The sequence below is a fragment of the Schistocerca americana genome, chromosome 3 (genome assembly GCF_021461395.2).
Source record: "Schistocerca americana isolate TAMUIC-IGC-003095 chromosome 3, iqSchAmer2.1, whole genome shotgun sequence".
Lineage (NCBI taxonomy): Eukaryota > Metazoa > Arthropoda > Insecta > Orthoptera > Acrididae > Schistocerca > Schistocerca americana.
The window spans coordinates 930620212-930636785 of NC_060121.1; the positions used below are offsets into that span (position 1 = coordinate 930620212).

At 41.6% G+C, this 16574-nt stretch overlaps 1 pseudogene; it reads right to left on the reverse strand.

Annotated features, from left to right (window-relative positions):
• Positions 1-462: 462 nt before the first annotated feature.
• On the reverse strand, positions 463-580 carry LOC124607862 (annotated as a pseudogene).
• Positions 581-16574: the final 15994 nt, after the last annotated feature.

A 16574-nucleotide genomic window follows, 5' to 3' on the forward strand; every position in this document is an offset into this window, starting at 1 on the left:
GAGTTTTACGTAAAGACAATAAAGTATCTAAAGAACAATGCGCCACACAAGATAACACATAAGAACAAATTCGCATAAATGATAAAAAAACAAAAAACACTCCGTCTTCAGTTCACGAGTGGCCTACCGGGACCATCCGACCGCCGTGTCATCCTCAGGGATGATGCGGGTAGGAGGGGCGTGGGGTCAGCATACTGCTCTCCCAGTCGTAAGATGGCATTGTTGACCGAAGCCGCTACTATTCGTTTTTTTTTTATTTTATCACTCCGTCTTCAGGCCACAAGTGGCCCATCGGGACCATCCGACCGCCGTGTCATCCTTAGATGAGGATGTGGATAGGAGGGGCATGCGGTCAGCACACCGCTCTCCCGGTCGTTACGATGGATTTCTTTGACCGGAGTCGCTACTATTCGGTCGAGTAGCTCCTCAGTGGCATCACGAGGCTGAGTGCACCCCGAAAAATGGCAACAGCACATGGTGGCTCGGACGGTCACCCATCCAAGTGCCGGCCACGCCCGACAGCGCTTAACTTCGTTGATCTGACGGGAACCGGTGTATCCACTGCGGCAAGGCCGTTGCCACGAGGCTGAGTGCACCCCGAAAAATGGCAACAGCGCATGGCGGCCTCAATGGTCACCCATCCAAGTGCCGTCCACGCCCGACAGCGCCTAACTTCGGTGATCTCACGGGAACTGGTGTATCCACTGCGGTAAGGCTGTTGCCGCATAAGTGATAGGGGTCTACAAAATACTCTATCCGCGTTTTACTACGAGTACATTGAGTTTGTTTCTTTTCTACCAACGGCAACAGAATTTTTAAATGACAAATGCAACTTTCAACTGGATATTTTTGTTATACAAGAAAATACGAATGTATTTGTTCCAAAATATTATTTGAATAAAGTACGCAGCTAAAGTTGTAAGCACAAATGGACATGACATAGAGTTGTATTGCATTCATGACACAATATGTTGTAAAGACTTTTCTGGTTAAATGAGCGTTGTATTTGCGATCTACTACCTCCTGCAATTTTTGCAGGTAGAATAAAGCTGGAACCGCATAACTAAATGTCTTGAAGATTAAGATCATCTATCAATAACAGTTGTTCGCGCCACAGACAGGTCGTGTATGTTTATGGATCATAATGCCCACAAAACCGTAATGACCAATACTTTTGCCTCCCATCATTTTAAACGTGTTATTAATTGAATTCGAACACTAAATTCCTTTGCGGAACCAAATAAGATTTTACCGAGATACTATAGGACATGTGATGTCTGTTGCCCTCAAAATGATTTGTGAAGGTTAATTCATCTGAGACCACTTTGCGGCGAAAAAAATTCGAATTGCTCTTGTGTGATACATTTTTAATGGTACAGAATTATGAAAATCATCGATATGAAATTCTTTTTACATGGAAGCAAGGTACAGATAAGATTTCTCAATCACTGGTATTCTGGGATATCAAAACCCAGCAGACAGATCTACAAAATTTCTGCCATACATTGGCGTTATAGAATAACAGGCACAGAAATACAATGATTTAAATCCAGTATGTATGTGTGTGAGCTTATAACTTCAGTTCCGTGCCTCATTCGAAAAATATGTTTCAGTAGTGTATTATTTGTTTTGCCAGTAGGCTGTAACACGAAATTGCAGTTAAAAATAAACGTTCTCATTTAAATAACAGAGTTGCCCTGTGTACCGCAGATGACAGAATCATCTAGTAGAAAGTTGATGCCGCCATATGTAGATAGACCGCTGTCAATTAGGCAGATTTGCTCCCAGGGTATCATTGCGGCATACGAAGACTTTGAGATAATGTATTGTCTCAGTTCGATTCTGATTTGTCATTTTAATCTGAACAGGTACCGAATTCTCGGAGCTACTCTCAGAGCATTGATGAGATATTACCTTAAGCCAGCCTGCGCTGCATATTGATGTGTAATCCTTAGTAGGAGGGGACGCGAAGTTCTGCAGGCAGTATGTGCGATGTTCTGGCGAGAAGGTGGGGATCGGAGACTACAGAGCTGGATAGGTAGGGTAGAAGCAGGGGTCGGGGGGAGAGGGAGGGAGAGAGAGTGAGAGAGAGAGAGAAAGAGAGAGAGAGCAGAGAGAGAGAGAGAGAGAGAGATGCTGGGGGGGGGGGGTGGAAGTGGGTTATTAAACGCTAATAAAAATACAGTCTCCAGGGACAGCACTGAGTGCAGATGGGGGCTCGGGGTATCTGCAGTGAATCGGTAGTAATATTTCTCTGGCGAGAGGGGAAGCGGTTCGGGAGAAAGAACAGCAGACCTCTTTCTGCCGGAAGGACCACTCGCGTGTCGTTTCTGAGAACTGCACAGAAGACCCCACCAACTTTAAGCCCTAATTTTCTCCCTAGGTAAGCCTACAGTAAAATGTTGGCACTCGCTGCTGCTGCTGCTGCTGTGGTCTTCGGTCCTGAGACTGGTTTGATGCAGCTTTCCATGCTACTCTATCCTGTGCAAGCTTCTTCATCTCCCAGTACCTACTGCAACCTACATCCTTCTGAATCTGCTTGGTGTATTCATCTCTTAATCTCCCTCTACCATTTTTACCTTCCACGCTGCCCTCCAATGCTACATTTGTGATCCCTTGATGCCTCATAGCATGTCCTACCAACCGGTCTCTTCTTCTCGTCAAGTTGTGCCACAAACTTCTCTTCTCCCCAATCCTATTCAATACCTCCTCATTAGTTACGTGATGTACCCACCTTATCTTCAGCATTCTTCTGTAGCACCACATTTCGAAAGCTTCTATTCTCTTCTTGTCCAAACTAGTTATCGTCCATGTTTCACTTCCATACATGGCTACACTCCATACAAATACTTTCAGAAACGACTTCCTGACACTTAAATCTACTCGTATACTCGATGTTAACAAATTTCTCTTCTTTAGAAATGCTTTCCTTGCCATTGCCAGTCTACATTTTATATCCTCTCTACTTCGACCATCATCAGTTATTTTACTCCCTAAATAGCAAAACTCCTTTACTACTTTAAGTGTCTCATTTCCTAATCTAATTCCCTCAGCGTCACCCGATTTAATTTGACTACATTCCATTATCCTCGTTTTGCTTTTGTTGATGTTCATCTTATATCCTGCTTTCAAGACACTGTCCATTCCGTTCAACTGCTCTTCCAAGTCCTTTGCTGTCTCTGACAGAATTACAATGTCATCGGCGAACCTCAAAGTTTTTATCTCTTCTCCATGGATTTTAATACCTACTCCGAACTTTTCTTTTGTTTCTTTTACTGCTTGCTCAATATACAGATTGAATAACATCGGGGAGAGGCTACAACCCTGTCTCACTCCTTTCCCAACCACTGCTTCCCTTTCATGTCCCTCGACTCTTATAACTGCCATCTGGTTTCTGTACAATTTGTAAATAGCCTTTCGCTCCCTGTATTTTACCCCTGCCACCTTCAGAATTTGAAAGAGAGTATTCCAGTTAACGTTTTGAAAAGCTTTCTCTAAGTCTACGAATGCTAGAAACGTAGGTTTGCCTTTTCTTAATCTTTCTTCTAAGATAAGTCATAAGGTTAGTATTGCCTCACGTGTTCCAACATTTCTACGGAATCCAAACTGATCTTCCCCGAGGTCCGCTTCTACCAGTTTTTCCATTCGTCTGTAAAGAATTCGCGTTAGTATTTTGCAGCTGTGACTTATTAAACTGATAGTTCGGTAATTTTCACATCTGTCAACACCTGCTTTCTTTGGGATTGGAATTATTATATTCTTCTTCACGTCTGAGGGTATTTCGCCTGTCTCATACATCTTTCTTACCAGATGGTAGAGTTTTGTCATGACTGGTTCTCCCAAGGCCATCAGTAGTTCTAATGGAATGTTGTCTGCTCCCGGGGCCTTGTTTTGACTCAGGTCTTTCAGTGCCCTGTCAAACTCTTCACACAGTATCTTATCTCCCATTTCGTCTTCATCTACATCCTCTTCCATTTCCATAATATTGTCCTCAAGTACATCGCCCTTGTATAAACCCTCTATATACTCCTTCCATCTTTCTGCCTTCCCTTCTTTGCTTAGAACTGGGTTGCCATCTGAGTTCTTGATATTCACACAAGTGGTTCACTTCTCTCCAAAGGTCTGTTTAATTTTCCTGTAGGCAGTATCTATCTTACCCCTAGTGAGACAAGCCTCTACATCCTTACATTTGTCCTCTAGCCATCCCTGCTTAGCCATTTTGCACTTCCTGTCGATTTCATTTTTGAGACGTTTGTATTCCTTTTTGCCTGCTTCATTTACTGAATTTTTACATTTTCTCCTTTCATCAATTAAATTCAATATTTCTTCGTTTACCCAAGGGTTTCTATTAGCCCTCGTCTTTTTACCTACTTGATCGTTTGCTGCCTTCACTACTTCATCCCTCAGAGCTACCCATTCTTCTTCTATTGTATTTCTTTCCCCCATTCCTGTCAATTGTTCCCTTATGCTCTCTCTGAAACTCTCTACAACCTCAGGTTCTTTCAGTTTATCCAGGTCCCATCTCCTTAAATTCCCACCTTTTTGCAGTTTCTTCAGTTTCAATCTGCAGTTCATAACCAATAGATTGTGGTCAGAATCCACATCTGCCCCTGGAAATGTCTTACAATTTAAAACCTGGTTCCTAAATCTCTGTCTTACCATTATATAATCTATCTGATACCTTCTAGTATCTCCAGGATTCTTTCAGGTATACAACCTTCTTTTATGATTCTTGAACCAAGTGTTAGCTATGATTAAGTTATGCTCTGTGCAAAATTCTACAAGGCGGCTTCCTCTTTCATTTCTTCCCCCCAATCCATATTCACCTACTATGTTTCCTTCTCTCCCTTTTCCTACTGACGAATTCCAGTCACCCATGTCTATTAAATTTTCGTCTCCTTTCACTATCTGAATAATTTCTTTTATCTCGTCATACATTTCATCAATTTCTTCATCATCTGCAGAGCTAGTTGGCATATAAACTTGTACTACTGTAGTAGGCATGGGCTTTGTGTCTATCTTGGCCACAATAATGCGTTCACTATGCTGTTTGTAGTAGCTAACCCGCACTCCTATTTTTTATTCATTATTAAACCTACTCCTGCATTACCCCCATTTGATTTTGTATTTCTAACCCTGTAATCACCTGACCAAAAGTCTTGTGCCTCCTGCGACCGAACTTCAGTAATTCCCACTATATCTAACTTTAATCTATCCATTTCCCTTTTTAAATTTTCTAACCTACCTGCCCGATTAAGGGATCTGACATTCCACGCTCCGATCCGTAGAACGCCAGTTTTCTTTCTCCTGATAACGACGTCCTCTTGAGTAGTCCCCGTCCGGAGATCCGAATGGGGGACTATTTTACCTCCGGAATATTTTACCCGAGAGGACGCCATCGTCATTTAATCATACAGTAAAGCTGCATGTCCTCGGGAAAAATTACGGCTGTAGTTTCCCCTTGCTTTCAGCCGTTCGCAGTACCAGCACAGCAAGGCCGTTTTGGTTAATGTTACAAGGCCAGATCAGTCAATCATCCAGACCGTTGCCCCTGCAACTACTGAAAATTTTCTCCCTAGGTAAGCCTACAGTAAAATGTTGGCACTTACAATAACAAATCTATCATAGCGGATGAAAGCTCACGGCTTCAATTACGGTGTAAAAGTGAGCAAATGAGACAGTTTTTGAGCAAATGGTGTAACTTCCCCACAAAAATCTTTCTCATTTAACCTCCCCACAAAATTCATTGACATTTAACCTCCCCACAAAAATTCATTCACATTTAGTCTAACCTCAAAACAGAGAAATTCCTAAACTTCTCAACAGTAAAAATTATAATTATGTCGTTCACATTCAGTGTAACGTCCCAACAAAAAATAAATTCAGTAACCTGATGATAATACAATGTAACTAACCTCTCAATTAAATTGTCGCTCACTTATAATTTTTCAATAATTGACTGTGAATTTAACATGGTAAATTTTGGACGTCAGCAGTGCTGCGTCATGGCCCTGAAAGATCATTCTGAATAAAAAGAGAAAAATTCTTACCTCAATGAAGTCGCCGGATAACGCTTATATATCTGCTCTTACAATAAATTTTTCTGGCACAGCCCTGTGCAATGCTGGCCGATAGATTTGTCATTTATGAAAGGGAAACAACTGATTTTTCTTTTGCAATAATCGGGATGATCATGGATTGGGGAAATTAGTAAATTCTTTAAATTGAAATGAATGGTTGTTAAAAATTACTTTATGAGAAAGATTATTATCACGAGACATTTAAAACATTTAGATGGGAGTTGAGATATCAATACTACATATGCGCGAGGCTGCTTTTTACCTTATGATGCTCAGGGTCCGGCATCGCTGCACCACGACCGGCCCAGCCAACACGATACACCAGACCAGACCAGAGCAGACAGCTCACTAGCAACAACTTACTGCTACAGCTACACAGTTCCTACTGCAGTCCACACTGCTCTCTGGTCATAGGTTCTCTTATACCTTGCATATCGCAGGCAGCGCATGAGCAATACATCGAAATTACATCTGCTCGGACCTCTTACAATGGAAATGAAACAGGCCAATCGTCAAGTAGCTTCGTGAATTTTATCTTCAGTTTGTGCTCATTTCCGTCATCGTTAAATACAGAGATCAGATTGCTTGCTATATGTGACACCGTTAACTAAATTTACATTTAAAGAGCATGCCTTGTATGATATACACAACAAAAAAGTCTATACTGAAACATTTGCAATTATTTCTCAGAAAGACTGTTCAGAACTACGAAGCAGATAACTAACTCCCTTTCTCCCCGTCTGTCCCACCTGATGCGGATCCCACAACCCACAACAATACTGCATAATAGGTCGGACAACCGTGGTGTAAGCAGTCTCTTTAGTAGACCTGTTGCACCTTCTTAGTTTTCTGCCAATGAAGCGCCGTCTTTGGTTTGCTCTATCAACGGAATTATCTATGTGATCGTTCCAATTTAGGTGATTTGTAATTTAATCCTTAAATATTTGGTTGAATTTACATCCTTAAAATTTATTTGGCTTATCGTGTAATCGAAATTTAGCGGATTTCTTTTAGTACTCATGTGAATAACCTCTCACTTTTCTTTATTCAGAGTCAGTTGCCACATTTCGCACCATACAGATATCTTATCTAAACTATTTTGGAGTTCGTTTTCGTCATCTGATGACTACAAGACGGTAAATGACAGCACCGTCTGCAAATAATCTAAAAGGGCTACTCAGATTGTCTCCTATGTCGTTAATATAGATCAGGAACGATAGATGGCCTACAACACTTCCTTGGGGAAAGCCGGATATTACTTCTGTTTTACTCGACAACTTTCCGTCTAATTTCTGACAGGAAATCACAAATCCAGTCGCACAACTGAGGCGATATTCCATAGGCACGCAGTTTGGTTAGACGACGCTTGTGAGGAACGGTGTCGAAAGCCTCCTGTAAATCTAAAAACATGGAATCAGTTTGACATCCCCTGTGGATAGGACTCAGTACTTCATGGGTATAAAGAGCTAGCTGTGTTACACAAGAACGATGTTTCCTGAATCCGTGCTATGTGTCAATGAATCGTTTTCTTCGAGGTAATTCATAATGTTCGAAGACAGTATATGTTCCAAAACCCTATTGCAAATCGACCTTAATGGTATGGGCCTGTAATTCAGCGGATTGCTCCTATTTCCTTTTTGGGTATTAGAGTGACCTGAGCAATTTTCCAGTCTTTAGGTGTGGAACTTCCTGTGAGCGAGCGGTTATGTATAATTGCTAACTATTTACTTCATCTTCTTTGGTAAAGGAGTTTCGGAAAACCGTCTTTAATAGCTCTGCTTTAGCGGCATTCTCAGCAGTTAATTCCGTTGTTACCGCGCAGTGAAGGTACTGATTGCGTATTGCCACTGGTGTGCTTTATGTATGACCAGAATCTCTTTGGGCTTTCTGCCAGATTCCGTACAGAACTTCGTTGTGGAAATTATTAAAAACATCTCGCATTGAAATACGCGCTATATTTCGAACTCATGTAAAACTTTGCCAATCTTGGAAATTTTACGTTCTTTTAAATTTGGCATGCTTTTTTCGTTGCTTCTGCAAGAGCGATCTGACCCGTTTTGTGTACCATGGGGGATCAGTACCATCACTTATTAATTTATGTGGTACATATCGTTCAATTGCCGTCGATACTAACTCTTTTAAATCATCTTTTCTACGCTCACATGATCAGATCGGAAGGCATGGAGACCGTCTCTTAAAGAGACGTTAAGAGCATTCTCATCAGCTTTTTTAAATAGATGTACTTTGCGTTGCTTCTTGATGATTGTAGGTGTTACGGTATTCACCCTAGCAACAACTGCCTTGTGGTCGTTAATCCCTGTATTCGTCACGATACTCTGTATTTGTCCAGGATTTTTTGTTGATAAGAGGTCAAGTGTGCTTTCGCAACCATTTACGCTTCGTCTGGGCTCATGATCTAATTGTTCAAAATAATTTTCTGAGAAAGCATTCAGTACAATTTCGGATGACGTTTTATGCCTGCCGCCGGCTTTAATAGTATAATTTTTCCAACATATCGAGGGTAGATTGAAGTCACCACCGACTATAATTGTATGGGTGGGGTACCTGTTTGAAATGAGACTCAAGTTTTCTTTGAACTGTTCAGCAACTATATCTTTTGAGTCGGGGGTCGGTAAAATATCCAATTAATAAATTAGTCCGATTTTCAAGTATAACGTCTACCCATACTATTTCGCAGGAACTATCTACTTCAATTTCACTACAAGGAAAACTACTTCTGACAGCAATAAATACTCCACCACAGACTGTATTTAATTTATACTTTCTGAAACTGTTAGGTCGTTTGAAAAAAATTCGGCTGAACTTGTATCCGGTTTGAGCCAGCTTTCCGTAGCTATAACTATTTGAGCTTCAGTGCTTTCTATTAGGGCTTGGAGCTCTGGTTCTTTCCCAACACAGCTACGACAATTTACAACTACGATACCGATCGTTTCTACAACTTCATTACAGTGTTTTACCTGCCCTCTTTTAGACGTACGCCTTTTCTGTTGTTTCCTGAGACCCTTTAACCTAAAAAACCACCCAGTCCCTTCCACACAGCCCCAGCTACCCGTGTAGTGGACTCCTGACCTATTAAGCGGAACCCGGAAATCCACCACTCGATAGCGCAAGTCAAGAAATATGCAGAATTTATAACTGTTCTTAAACGAATGGATGCCATTAAATTGTGACAAATTCCAAAAGAATGAACAGTAAATTAAAAACATTCAAACAGTGTGCGGCAGGCGATTCTGGTAGGAAAAGGCAATTAAAAATATTTTTATAATTATGTTTTATTGTGGGAGTATAGGTCAGCTGCATCAACTATCTGGGATATTTCACAATGTTTCCTTAACAGGCAGTACTGTAGTCCACATAACAGCTTAAGATGAGAAGTATTGATTGTTTCGACATTAATTATACAAAAGTAACCTATAATTGCGAAAAAGGTTAACAACTTACAGAAATGTTTCATACAGCAGTGAATGTAGTGTATATTCAAGTTTTATTTAAAACTGTCCCGCGTGACTACCTTTTTTAAGACGACAGGTGTCCGATCTGTAATCAGTTTTCTTTCAAATCCCATGAAGCAAATCTTGATGAACAGTGGAAAGTGCTTGTGTTATCCGTTGTCATTGCTCGTTGACGTTTTCTGGGACTGGAGGAGCAAACACTCTGTCTTTAATGTAATCCCATCTACAGAGTCTATTGGGGTTAAATCGGGTGATCATGGTGGCCAGGATATTGTTCCCCCAAGACTAATCCAATGTGTTCCATTACTGTATCAGAGACTACTGCTTGACTCTGACCGTCGTCCTATGTGATAGCGTGCGCACAGAACGGAAGCGGGTTACCTATGCAGTGGGGTTGCACGCCCTGAAATCTTTCTCAAACGATTTTACATAACCTAGTCTCTAAAAAAAGTTTTTTTTTCACGTTGTATAGCTTCATATGTCGTCTTCAAGGTGAAGTTCTCAAAATTTCGATAATGGTCAGAATGACTGTGATATTCTCGCTGAAGTAATACGTTGCGCGAAATTCGAAATAATTTGTAATGAAAAATATGAGTGGCTATGGCTTTACGTTTGGTGGAATTTGCGCCATATGTTGCTATGAATGAATTTTTCTTTAGACGTGGGATACGATCTATCTCCAATCTCAATAACACATGTAACACTCGCACTTCCAACCGCACAGGAGCAAGAATGAAAATTCCTAACATATCTCGTAAACTGTTAATACGGGATTTTGGCAAGTGAGACCATGAGAAGAGGAGAGTACGTTGTCATATAGTTAACAACGGAACTTTGTTATATAGGGCGATAAGAGAGAAGTTATGGGTTTTACTTAATTTTTCAATCCAGTATTGTAATTTTTTTTTACAGTCTTCGACAGGTATCGCGAGGGAAATTATTTTGGCCTCAGCATACCTTCCTTACGAAGACAGTTCGCCCCCTCCCTTGGAGGTGAGGAGACTCATAGAGACTTGCCATCGGCAAGGTGACCAACTGCTGGTGGGGTGCGACGCCAATGCCCACATCCTAGTGTGGGGCAGCAAGGACACCAACAGTAGAGGTGAGTACCTTCGTGAATTCCTCTTAGCTAACAACCTAAAGGTCCTGAATAGGGGCAATGAACTTACGTTTAGGAATAGCAGAAGGGAAGAAGTAATTGACATAACATTTGGTTCCATGACGATGGGTAGCTATGTCAAACAATGGCTTGTGGTGTTGGAGTCATCCTCATCGGACCACATGTACGTTAAATTCAAGGTTGAAATGGGAATCAGATAGACCATGACTTACAGAAATCCCAGGAAAACAGACTCGGAGACATATAGGAGGGACCTTGACTTAGGCTTGTCGGAAATAAAAACCACGATAAGGAAGCCAGTAGAATTTGAGGAAGTAGCAGAGGCTGTTACCTCTACCATAGTGACCTCATATCAGTACAACTGCACCATCACCAGGAAGTACACAAATAGGAGTGTTCCTTGGTGGAATAACGAATTGGAAACGCAAAGAAAACAGGTACTGAGACTGTTTAATATTGCGAGACGTAAAGGACAATGGGCTAAATATCGTGAGGCCCTTGTCAGTTACAATCTTGCAATAAGACAAGCAAAGGAGGAATCCTGGAAGGCATTCAGTGAGGAAGTGGAAGACACGGCTGCACAAGCCAGACTGCACAGGATTCTCACTAGAGTACCAACCAATCCAGGAGGTACATTGAAGGAGGATGGGGAATATACAAAGACAGCACATGAGACGCTGGAACTGCTCCTCAAAACTCACTTTCCTCAGTATGCTCTACCGGATAACACAAACCAGTATGTCACCCCAGAGAGACAACGGTTCTCAGGCACTCGAAGAGAGGACTGGGAATCGGCCAAGGAGTGTGTGAACTTCAACAAAATCCAGTGGGCGGTGGGAACATTCCAACCGTTTAAGTCACCTGGCCCAGATGGGATTTTTCCAGCTCTCCTGCAACAGGCAGGAGGAAACCTTATAAGAGTCCTATGCAGGCTATTCAGGGTTAGCTTAGTAGTAGGAATCATTTCCAGTGTTTGGAGGGCAGTGAAGGTTGTCTTCATTCCAAAGCCAGGGAGAATTGATCATACCAAGGCCAATGATATGAGACCAATCAGTCTGTCCTCCTTCATTCTCAAAAAATTGGAAAAACTGGTTAATGTATATGCTGGGGAGAGGAGGCTATGTAGGGTCCCTCTACACCTGAACCAACACGCATACCAACCAGGTAAATCATGTGAGACAGCTCTCCACCAACTCGTTGGGAAGGTGGAAAAAGCACTTCACTTCCAAGAAATAGCCCTCTGCATCTTCCTGAACATCGAGTGGGCCTTCAGTAACATGATCTTCGATTTCATGGTAAGGGCAGCAGAGGTGCATGACCTGGGGACCACTATATGTAGGTGGACCAGAGCCATGCTTATTGGGAGGAAGGTAGAGGCTACCATGATGAATGAAAAGATGGTAATTAAGACCACTAGAGGCTACCCACAAGGAGGAGTTTTGTCTCCTCTATTGTGGAGATTCTAGTGATGAACGAGCTCATTGAGGAACTAAATTACAGACTATGCTTCTGCCAAGCATACGCAGATGACCTTGTCATAGTAATACTTGGCAAACACAGACACAGTCAGTAATATGGCACAAGGAGGGTTGGACACTGTGCGAAAATGGTGCATTAAACAGGATCTGAGAGTTAATTCTAAGACGACTGTTGTGGTGCCATTTACGAAGAGACATATTCAGCATTCAAGTTGGAATCTAAAGCTCTTCGCTGAAGCTCTATCTGTGAAGGGGACAGTGAAATATCTAGGGGTAACCTTGGATGAGAAGCTAACTTCGACCCCTCATATTAAGAGTATCTGCTTCAAGGCAAAAAGCACTTTAGTGAGTACTAGGAGGATTTGTGGCAAAAACTGGGGCCTAAGCCCCAGGGGTATGCACTGGATATACACCACAGTGGTTAGACCAAGGATTTCCTATGGGGGCGTAGTGTGGTGGAAGAAGGTAGAACAGCAGGTTGCTGCTAAAGAGCTTGCTAAGGAGCAGAGATTGGCCTGCTTAGCCATAACGGGCGGAATTAGCAGCACACCAACCGCTGGAATGGAAGCCATGCTGGATATGCCTCCACTTCACCTTTGGGTTAAGATGGAGGTAGCAGCTGGGGCATACAGACTTAAAACTGGCCAAAACTGTGTCTCATTTGGATATCCAGAATCACACAGTAACATAGAGTGTGAGGTAAATATAGGTATGGCTGGGGAAATGTCCGCCGACTATATAATAGCTCCCAACTGCTTCGACTAGCCTTACAACATAATAATTGGAGGTAGGAAGCAGTGGGAGAAAACAGTTCTACACCGTACAGGGGACATCGTTTGGTTCACCGATGGGTCGCAAACAGATCAAGGCGTTGGGGCAGGGTTTTACGGGGTTCAGCCAAGACTGTAGAGCAGCATCTCTCTAGGGAAACTGGCCTCTGTATTCCAAGCCGAAATTCAGGGAATGTGTGGAGAAGAATATGAGTAGGCGCTACAATGACCATAGCATCTACATCTATTCAGACAGCCAGTCAGCCCTGAAATCATATCTATAAACAAAAACATGGTAAGGTAATGATGCCCAAGCCATGTTTTAAAAGAAGCTCTGTAATCCTGGGATTGAACAGGAAAGAGATCAAACTCATGACTGGACTGCTGAGCGGCCATAGGAACTTCTAAAAACACCTACACACAATGGATATAATGGAAGAGGACCCTAAATGTAAGATCTGTGATGAGGGTGAAGAAACTGCATCACACCTAATCTTTGAAAGCATCGCATTGGAGAGTAAAAGATACAGAATCTTCGGGACAACTAGACCTGAAGAAACTGTGTCTAACAAAAAACTGGTAGAGGGACTCTTTGCATTATTTAAGGGCACTGGCTGGCTTTACTAGGTATACAGGGAGTGATACCGCACAATAAGCCTAGTTTCGGTACGGGCAGTGGCGGGTCAGACCTGAGCTGTTTTAGCACTCCTGTTAAAATCAATCAATCAATCTATCCCCTTGTTATCTAATGAGGCAGTACACAACAGACACGTGCCTGCCGGCGAGCCAGAACGGACGAGACATGCTTTGCCCACTTTCGGCTCCCTGGTTGGCGACTCCTTGAGCTGACAGAGCACAGTTGCATGCCCTAAAATCTTTCTCAAACGATTTTACATAAACTAATCTCTAAAAAAAAGTTTTTTCACGTTATATAGCTTCATATGTCGTCTTCAAGGCGAAGTTCTCAAAATATCGATAATGGTCAGAATGACTGTGATATTCTCGCTGAAGTAATACGTTACGCGAAATTCGAAATAATTTGTAATGAAAAATATGAGTGGCTATGGTTTTACGTTTGGGTGTATATTGCGCCATATGTTGCTATGAATGAATTTTTCTTTAGACGTGGGATGCAATCTATCTCCAATCTCAAGAAAACTGAATTCATGTAACACTCGCACTTCCAACCGCAGAAGAGTAAGAATGAAATATTCCTAACATATCTAGTAAACTGTTGATACGGGATTTTGGCCAGTGAGACCATGTAAAGAGGAGAGTACGTTGTTATATAGTTAACAACGGAACTTTGTTATATAGGGTGATAAGAGAGAAGTTATGGATTTTACTTTATTTTTTCAATCCAGTATTGTAAGTTTTTTACAGTCTTCGACAGCTATAGAAAAGAAAATTTGTTAGTATGGAAGTAAACGTGAAATTTCTTACCTTATATTACAGCAAACCGACACAATGAGGTTTTCCGTAAGGTATTTATACCATGTTTGCCTATTGCTTGTTTAAGCAAGATTCTGATACAATAGCTATTGAAAGGTGTATTTCTGCAATTTATATTGTTGTTGTTGTTGTTGTTGTAGTCTTGATTCTAGAGACTGGTTTGATGCAGCTCTCGGTGCTACTCTATCCTGTGCAAGCTTCTTCACCTTCGAGTAACTACTGCAACCTACATCCTTCTGAATCTGCTTAGTGTATTCATCTCTTGGGCTCCCTCTACGAGTTTTACCCTCCACGCTTCCCTCCAATACTAAATTGGCGATCCCACGAAGCCTCAGAATGTGTACTACCAACCGATACCTTCTTTTAGCCACGTTGTGCCACAAATTCCTGTTCTCCCCAGTTGTGTTCAGTACCTCCTTATTAGTTACATGATATACCCATATAATCCTCAGCATTCTTCTGTAGCACTAAATTTCGAAAGCTTCTATTCTCGTCTATTCTCAACTATTTATCATCCATGTTTCGCTTCCATAAATGGCTAAACTCCATAAAAATACTGTCAGAAAAGACTTCCTAGTACTTAAATCTATATTCTTCTTCGGAAACACTTTCCTTGCCATTGCCAGTCTGCATTTTATATCCTCTCTACTTCGACCATCACCAGTTATGTTGCTCCACAGACAGAAAAATTCATCTACGCTTTTAGTGTCTCATTTCCTAATCTAATCTCCTCAGCATCCCCTGATTTAATTCGACTGCATTCCATTATCCTCGTTTTGTTTTTGTTGATGTTCACCTTATATCCCGCTTTCAAGACACTGTCCATTCCGTTCAACTGCCCTTCCAGGTCCTTTGCTGTCGCTGATAGAATTACAGAGTCATCGGCGAACCTCAAAGTTTTTATTTCTTCTCAATGGATTTTAATTTATACTGTATTTTAGCAAAAGAAAAGAGGAATTAAACCTGTCAGGAAGAGAAATGTAGCTGTTCCTCATAACTGATGAAGCCTCTTCAGATGATAAATGGTTATTAATTCAAACTAAAATTCTTTGCAATTTTTAGAGGAACTCTGTAACCTACCGTATTTTTAATAATGAACAGCTAAAATGGAAACATACCAAAGGATTTTTCTCAATATTTTTCATCTGCAAAATATGAAAATAATTCACAGCAGGTAGTGTACCATATTTCTGTTCTATACCCATTCAGGCTCAGGTGGTTCATAAACTAATGACTTTCATGTTTTGTAACAGTCTTATGGACAGGTATACAGGAACCAAATTTATTATTTCTAATAGAACAATACCACATTTTTACTGCAAAGTACAACTGACCCAATTATACTCTTTCGTGACTCTGAAACCGTCAACATGTTGACCATATGCAGAACCTTACCAATTGCTCGTCAAAGTCAATATCACAGATGAATTAAAAGTTTTTTGTAATAAGAAGATTCACTCCCTCATTCTGCACAGAGATACGAATGGATAGACCGTACGGTATTTGCTATACTTTTTAATACGTCAAATATACACTGATAACATTACGACCACTGCCTACCATGACGTTGGATTCCACCTGGTAACGTTGCTGGCACATCACGCGGTAATAAAAGTATGTAAGGGCAGTAGACATGGATGGGGGATCACCCTAGCGAAAAGAAATATGCACTGCCAGTTTGAAGTCTATTGAGATAAGCGAATTTGACGAAGGGCAGATTATTGTTACGGAGAGTCTGTGAACGAGTATCTCGAAAATGGCAAGCTGGTCAAATGTTCACGTGCTACTGTCGTGAACATCTATAGAAAGAGATAGAAGGACAGTGACACTACCACTAGGTGTTAAAAAGTTGGATATCCATGATTCTTGACATAATGTGGGGTTTAGAGGCTTGTTAGCTCTGTATTGTAGGATAGGTGATGATCTGTGGCATCTCTACCGAGAGAGCACAATGCTGGCGCACGCACAAGTGTTTCGGACCACACCGTTCATCGCACATTGTTGAACATGGAGCTCCACTGCAGACCACGCCTATGTGTTCACATGTTGGCAAAACGACATCGTCAACTACGACTGCAGTGGGCACGGTACCATTGACCGTCAATCAATGGAAACATGTTGGCTCTTCAGGTGAATCAGCCATGGACGCAGACTGGTTTGACCAGCATTATGCTATAGGGAGCATTGTCCTCCGCTTACAT